The sequence below is a fragment of the Eriocheir sinensis genome, chromosome 1 (genome assembly GCF_024679095.1).
Source record: "Eriocheir sinensis breed Jianghai 21 chromosome 1, ASM2467909v1, whole genome shotgun sequence".
In the NCBI taxonomy this organism is placed as follows: Eukaryota; Metazoa; Arthropoda; class Malacostraca; order Decapoda; family Varunidae; genus Eriocheir; species Eriocheir sinensis.
The window spans coordinates 36276915-36284739 of NC_066509.1; the positions used below are offsets into that span (position 1 = coordinate 36276915).

Below are 7825 nucleotides of genomic sequence, written 5' to 3' on the forward strand. Positions count from 1 at the left end.
ATGTCGAGGTGTTTTTCATCTGCTCCTCAATGTCGAGGTGCTTTCATCTGCTCCCCAGGCCCCAAGTGGCTGTCGAGCAGATTAAATCACCAAAGCGGGCAACCTCGTAATAAGCCAATAGGCTTTCTGTTCCCTGCATTTCCATGTTTCCATGTTTCCTCCTCCTCCTCCTCGTCCTCATACTGAACAACAACAGCAGCAGCAATAACAACAAACTAATTCTTCACTAACGCACAATTTCAGTCTCGGTTCAAAAGAACTATTCAAACTCACTTTCATTCTTCTCTTCTGTTTTCGAACACAATTAAAGCGATGCGATTCTAGGACACGAGCCACTGAATCCCTCCTTTCCTTGAGTCTTTCAGCCAACGTGGTGGTGGCGACACGTGACCTGCCTGTGACCGAGACCTGCCTGTGACCGTGACCTGCCTGAGCTGACCAGTTGTGGTGTGTTACTGAGGATGAGCTGAAGTGTCGTGCTGTGTTGCCGCCGTATTTTTAAACATTTCGTCTCCAAAAAACACATGTATTATAATGCCAGAAGGCTAAGTATGGAATGTACACAGGATCTCAAAAGTAGGTATAAGTATTTAAGTATGGAATGTACATTATGACAAGGCTTTGGGCGTTTTGGGTGTTTCCAGAGGTAGTTTTATGACCCTGGTGGCAGATTGACCTTTCCTCTGTACCATGAACCTAAAATACCACTCTTGAGAACCTGACTGATCTACTTTTGGCCTTTGGAGATATATATGTGAGGCGGAAGCGTCTGAGAAAAACAGATAGTGTTGTGTTGTATTGTCTGGCGTTTGTGTCTCAGGGAAAGGAGTATTTGTTAACGTGATATATGGTATGTGACGAAGATGAGCACCGAGGGCACGCGTAGCTATAACCGGTATGCCCTCAACTTTACCTTTCATTAATGTGTGTTCGTCAATTTGTTCAGTTCAGTTAGTAATAAATTATATAACGGCAAAATATATAGCTACTACACGTCACCTGAGTTGTTTGTTTTGTTATCAGCGGTTTGTTCCATTTCCCACGTGCGCACTGAATGGGACGGTGTGTGCAAACTGGCGAACATAATTATACTCCCTAGGAACATATGGCACGCTTTGACGGATGTTTAGAAAATTGACCCTTTGCTTTCATCCCCTTTCGGCGCCCCGTTGCATAATTTATTGCCCTTCACTCTCGTCCCAGGCTGGTGTAATTTTTAAACCTTTCGGGGTGCAGGCACATACATTTAACAATTCTTTCGTAGAATCGGATTGCTTTTCCATGGGTACCTTTGTGACCCCGGTAGTAGTTTAGCTCTTCTTCTGTACCGTGAATCTAAATAAACACTCATTAGAATCTGACTGATCTACTAGTTAATGTGAGGCTGAAGCGCCCCAAGCACATACATTTGACAAGGTTTTCGTAGGACTGGAGGTCATTTCCATGGGTACTTTTATGACCCTGGTGGTAGTTTGATTATTTTTCTGTACTATGAACCTAAAGAAACACTCATTAGAACCTGACTCATAAACTTTTTGACCTTTGTAAATAGTTGACGTGAGGCTGAAGCATCTGCGAGAGCCTTTCGAAACAGATTTACCGAGGCTTCGAGGAGTTTCATAATGGTTGTTACCGCCATCAGCCCCGCGAGGAATACGAGAGTCACTACGTTTATCAAAGAATCAGGGATACGTAAGTCCCTACAATTTACATCAAACAGCAATAAATCATTAAGTCACTACCGTACATCAAAGAGCAATTTAACCCGCACATCAGAATATGGCAATGGCAAGATATATCATTCAGATCATTCAGAAATATACAGCTATAACTCACGTGTCGGGGTCAATTAATCACTTGTGGGTTCTTTGTTGTGTGACCCTTAACCAAACTCTCCCTACGAGGAGCTCTTCACCTCTCTGCTGCGCCCTCCTCTCTGCCCTCAAATCAACCAACCACCAGACAGAGGGAGGAATTCGGCTGACGCGGAAACCCTGCGTCAGCAGTCTGTATCTACCCCTTCCGAGTGTTGACATCGTGGTGCGGCCATCTGGTCTCACTTATACCCATTGATGGGATTCAGCCTGCTCGCACCGGCTCGCAAGAACCTGTTCTTGGAATTTATTTAATCCCGAGAACCGGTTGTTACTGTTAGTTTAAATCAGGGGTTCTTAATTTTTCCCCCATGAACACCTACTTATAACTTATTTTGGTAAACCCCTCATATATTTGTTACTGGCTTTTGATAGTCAAAAACACGACTAAAACCAGATTTGATGTCGGGTAGAGCCGAACACGGGTTCAAGACCAATGTGGCATCACCGATTCGAACGAGAGCGCCGTTACAAAGGCTACACCGACAGCAACCGCTGCCAGCTCAATTTGTTTACTTGAATTACTTCTCCCTCACGGCAACCAGCTGTCATCCGCCTCACCTGTGCCTTCCTGAAGAAGACAGGCCAGCTGTCACGCCTGTGATAACCTCATAGGACTTCCCCAGGACTCATAATGATCTTCAGATATTCGCGTCCCTGACAACAACAACAACAACAGCAACAACAACATATCTGCAGACACCACTGTAGCTGGTAGGATTTTTTATTCTATTTTTGAGAGGCTGTAGCTATTATTTTATGTAGTCACGCATCACGACATCAGGAATTGTGATCTTAAATATATCAAAATCACTTTGATAACAGTTTGAATATATAAATATGCCATATAGAGTATAGGCATAGAGCCGAGACACAAAATATTTATTGAAAGTAGAATGTGCGTGGATTTAACCATATCAGTATGGTTTGCTTCTAGAGACTGAGATAGTGAGAGAACGTGTTGTCAGCGAGTACTGGAGTGAGAAAACTTGTTCTTAAAAGAATTGAATCCCACCACTGCTTATACCATCTCGCACCACTGCTTTGCAGTAGTCCCCATCTTTACTCTTAGAATCCTCCCTATCCACCCTCTACATCGTCCTTTATATGTATGTACCACATTACACATCTTGTAATCAGTCATACTCAGCCTTAGCGCACTAATAACCTTTGTCCGCCTTCGGGCGGCAGCAATGAGGATCAACTACTTCACTCCTGCGTGCTCTGCGTCATGGTGACTTGATGATTTACACGTTGCACTTCATGATCGATAGCATATTTGACTTGTTGCGCGTGAGCCCTGGGCCATATTCTTAAAACATTTCGGCGCCCAAGCACACATATTTGACAAGGTTTTCGTAGGAGTTTGTGGCATTATTTGGAGTAGTTTTATGACCCTGGTGGTAGTCTGACCCTTCCTCTGTACCGTGAATCTAAATAAAACAGTCATGAGAACCCGATTTGTCTCCTTTTTGGCCTTTGGAAATAGTTGACGTGAGAGGTGGAAGCGTCTGAGCATACCAGCCGTGGGAGGCGTGGGTGGATGGGCGGGGCAGGGGGGGAGGCCCCATCTTTCGTAACGTATTATCAAATGCTTTCGGCTTCCACAATAATTTCCCAAGGCCACAAGGAGATAAATTCGGTTATCATGAGACTGACTGATTGTTGGTTTATTGTTGCAAAGTCACAGGGAGAAGGGAGTAACCTGGCAATACATAGTGTGATGGTACAACTGTTTTTTTTTTTTCAATTTTATGATGCAGAAGCCTTGTCAAACTTTCACTAATGCTCATACAACTACTTATTGAAATACCACAACGACCTATGCGAAAGCCTTGTTAAATGTGTGTGTGTGTGTGTGTGTGTGTGTGTGTGTGTGTGTGTGTGTGTGTAAGTCACGAAATGTTTGAGACTTTGACCCTAGTTTCATATCCTTAAGCCCAATCTTCGACTTAATTTTGCATGGGTCAGCTTGGGGTTATATTTTGAAACGCGTCCAAGGATATTTTTGACACGGCTTTCGTAGGAGTTGTTGTGGGCATTTGCATGAGTGGTTTTATGACCCTGGTTGTGGTTTGACCCTTCTTCTGTACCGTGAACCTAATGAAACACTCATTAGAACCCGAATGATCCCCGTTTTGTCCACTGGAAAGAGTTGATGTGAGAGCTGGATACTTTTGGGAATACGGATCTTTTACTTTGAATATCTTTATATTTTACTTTATTTTCTCTACCCCAGGATGAAAATAATAGTGACGGTGATGGTGGTGATGGTGATGGTGGCGTTGACGGAAGCGATGGAAAAGGAAAAGAAAAATGAAGAAGGAAATGGCGGAGGCTCTGGCGATGATGGTTTCCTAATGGCCACGTCAAAAGAGGGTCGACTGCACTACGATTTACTGTTGAGGGGAGCACAAACGCCCAGGTGAGAAGAAAACACACACACACACACACACACACACACACACACACACACACACACACACACACACACACAGCTGTCCTCAGAGTTTTATTAGTTGACTGGTATTCGTGACTCACATTCCACACTTCAACCTCTTTTTTGTTCTCTTCTTTCATGTTTGCGTCGGTCGGCGTTGGTCAGCGACTTGTCTGCGTCCTGTCGGCGTCGTGTCTTCGTTGGTCGGTGTCGGTCGGCGTTATGTCTGCGTCCTCGTCGTCGTCAGCTCCATTCTTTATCGTTCTTTATCGTCTTTTCCTTCTATATTCTGATTTACTTCCTTCCTTTTATCCCTCCCCTTCCTTCCTTGTCTTATCTTCCTTCCCGCTCTATCCTTTCCTTTCCATTTCTTTCTCTTCCTTTTCTTTCCTCTCAATTTCTTTACGCTCCTTCTCTTCTTTCCCTCACCATGCTATCCCTTTCCTTTTCTATCCTTCTCCTTTGTATTACCTTACCTTCTCATCCATACTCCTTCCTACCCCCTCCCCTCCCCTCCCTTCCTTTCCATTTCCTTCCCCTCAACTCCATTCCATATATCCTTCTCCCATCCCTTAGCCACGGATCCTGCTACCAGTCGGCGCTGAAGGACCTGTGTGAAGGCTTTTTATTTTTTTATTTATTTTTACGTCGCGGCCTGTGCGCCGGTAGGCTTCTTCCCGGTGGGGCCTGATGGTCGGCCAAGGCTTCTTTCCGGTGGGGCCTGATGGTCGGCCCAGCCCGTTCTGGCGCAGGCGAGTGTTTATAGGGGCGCCATCATGTGTTGGCTCATGCCGCATCCCCGGGACTCATCTTTGAGCCTCTCTTTGGAGAGATTATCTAGAGCCCAGGTTGATGGGTGGTCTTTAGGCCAGCATGTTGGTAGTCTTAGGCCACTCGGCGGTGACTGAAAAACCTCAGCTGTGCGGCGGCCAGGATTCAAACCCGTGTCCATCCTAGAGCTCCTGAACGCGGGGCCGTCACGCTAACCCCTCAGCCACCGCCTGTGTGAAGGCTGCTCCACGTTGGACGATAAGGTGAGGCTGCGACCTTTCTTGCACTTTAAGTCGACGCTAGTCTGTGCCAGGAGTTTGTTTCCCATAAGCGGGTGGTGAAGTCACAGCTGTCAAAGGATAGAAATCCCACCTGATGAGGATACGAAACGTTAATGTCACGGCATAAAAGGTAAGAAACACTAAAATCACTGCATCTGACGGAAGTGGTGGGCACGATTCCGCTAATCCGCTAACCGCTGATTAGCGAAGCTAACTTTTTCGTCAGCTGATTAGCGTTTTCGCTAACTTTGGAAACAGTTAGCGGACTAATTACCTTCCCCTAAGTGTAGTTCCTCCTCCACTAACTTAAGTCCACTAAAAAAAATCATATAGGTTTGGTCTTGTCCGTTGTGGGCAGATGCAACACCAGTTGAGCCATATGGCGCAACAATTCCAGTTCTTCCACTTTTGGGTAAATCACGCCTTAAAGTAGGGCAATTGGACAATTATTAGGGAACCTTTTTTGGTATTTTAAGGTAGTGCATCTTCCATTTCCAACTCGTCGAACTCTGTTTTCAATAACAAGAACTCGATATCGTAAATTTGCGGAAATCTTGGGTAAATCATACGGATTTAGGATAAACTGGAGGCTTCTTTATCTTCGTGTTGCTTGTTGGGCTCTTTATTGAGCTCAGCTGCGACGTTGTCAGCGTGTAGTCGCTTTCAATATTGTCGCCTTGTTTATCGTTATTTACGCCATGGAAGGTGAACAGAGTGATGACGTTTTTGTTCCACCTGAGGATGCTGACCCTGTTAGGGAGCCGGCAACAGCTGTGGGTGAGGCGGAGGACACTCAAGCTGACGTCAAGGAGTCCCAGAAGTTCCAGAACCCGTGGCCCCACCTGGAGAAGCACTTTGTCCTTAAATAAAGAGGTACGACGAACGCCAATGTCTTGCACTTCCGGTGCGTCATGTGCCAACACAAGGAGGCCATCATTAATGGACAGACCGACGATAAATCCATATATAAAAAAAGTTAGCAGTTAGCGTTAGCTTCCGCTAATTTCTTTATCAATTTAGCGGTTTAGCGTAAGCGAAGCTAACCTTTTAGTTGGTGTATTACCAGTTAGCGAAGCTAACTTTTCGGTTAGCGGTGCCCACCACTGCTATAGGTACTATACTTCACAGTATACCAGTTTGTTCCTCTTTAACACTCGTGAGAATCAGAAAAATCTCCTTTGTGGCCATGGGTAATAATTGTAATGAGAGCCGAAAGCGACTGAGATACGGCCCGGGGCTTTGAGTCTGAACTAAGCCCCGTATTCTCAGACGATGTCGGCTCCCACAGCGATCATAAACAAAGAATATCAGTCGGGTTCTCATAAGTGTTTTTTTATCTTCACATTCATGGTACAGAAGCCTTCTCAAACTATCACCAGGCTCATGAAAATACCCATGGAGATACAGATACCACAACCTCACTCTCTCTCTCTCTCTCTCTCTCGCCGGCTACGTAAACTTTTGGGATCAATTTTATGGCATGAGGAGTCTATTTCAGAAACATGGACTCCATTTGTCAGCAGTCGGAGCGGCAGGATTTGGGAGACTACTTCACGGCGCTGTTCGAGACTTTAGAGCAAAAAACGAGTCGCGCGTTCACACCCCGCCCACTTAAATATAAATAGTTGTCATGCGGCCAGCACTTCACTAAATCCTAAAACAACTAACAACTCCGTTTCTCGAGTTATAACAAAAGACAACTTAAGGGTTCTTAGCTTTAACGTTCGAGGCTTAAGAAAAAAGATCGATGAATTGCAGTCCCTACCTAAAACAGAAGACGTTGATGTAATTGCCGTAACTGAAACATTTATTGACACCGCTATTAATAACTGAATTTTTTTAATATAATGTAAATAACTTTATATTTTTCAATAAAGACCGAGTTAATCGTAGAGGTGGAGGAGTGGCTCTTTACGTCAAAAGTAGCTTACAGCCCGTTGATAAAACACCAGAGAACAGTACTGTAGAACACTTGAGCGTGAGCTCAAATACCGATCAATTAAAAATCAACATATCCGTCACTTACAGGCCTCCAGGCCAATCACGCGAGAATGATGAAATAATATATAGCGTTTTGCAAAGAACTCTCCGAAACAATGATGCATTGATTTTGAGCGATTTTAATCTACCGCATATAGACTGGCAGACACTCACGGGATCCGAGGGGGAATCGCATAGGATGTTAGACTTCGTTGAAAATAACTGCCTTAGCCAAATGGTTAGTGAAACAACGCGCGATAATAATATTCTTGATCTTGTATTAGTAACCCAAGAGAACTTAGTTGACAATGTCAGCGTTGGCGAACACCTCGGATCATGCGAGACTGGTGCGTCTCGACATAAGAGCTCAAACAAGGATTGCATTATTGTATGTCAATTTTAAAAGAGCGAATTTTGAAAGAATAAGACAGTCATTAACGAGCTTTCAATTAGTATCCAACAGCGACGTCGAAGAATCT

At 44.5% G+C, this 7825-nt stretch overlaps 1 long non-coding RNA gene across 1 annotated transcript; it reads left to right on the forward strand.

The window, feature by feature from the left end:
• Positions 1–379: 379 nt before the first annotated feature.
• Positions 380–4908, forward strand: LOC126996156 (uncharacterized). The gene is made up of 3 exons (XR_007751023.1): positions 380–447; positions 4114–4299; positions 4480–4908. It is a non-coding gene; the product is annotated as an uncharacterized LOC126996156 (long non-coding RNA).
• The last annotated feature ends 2917 nt before the right edge of the window (positions 4909–7825 follow it).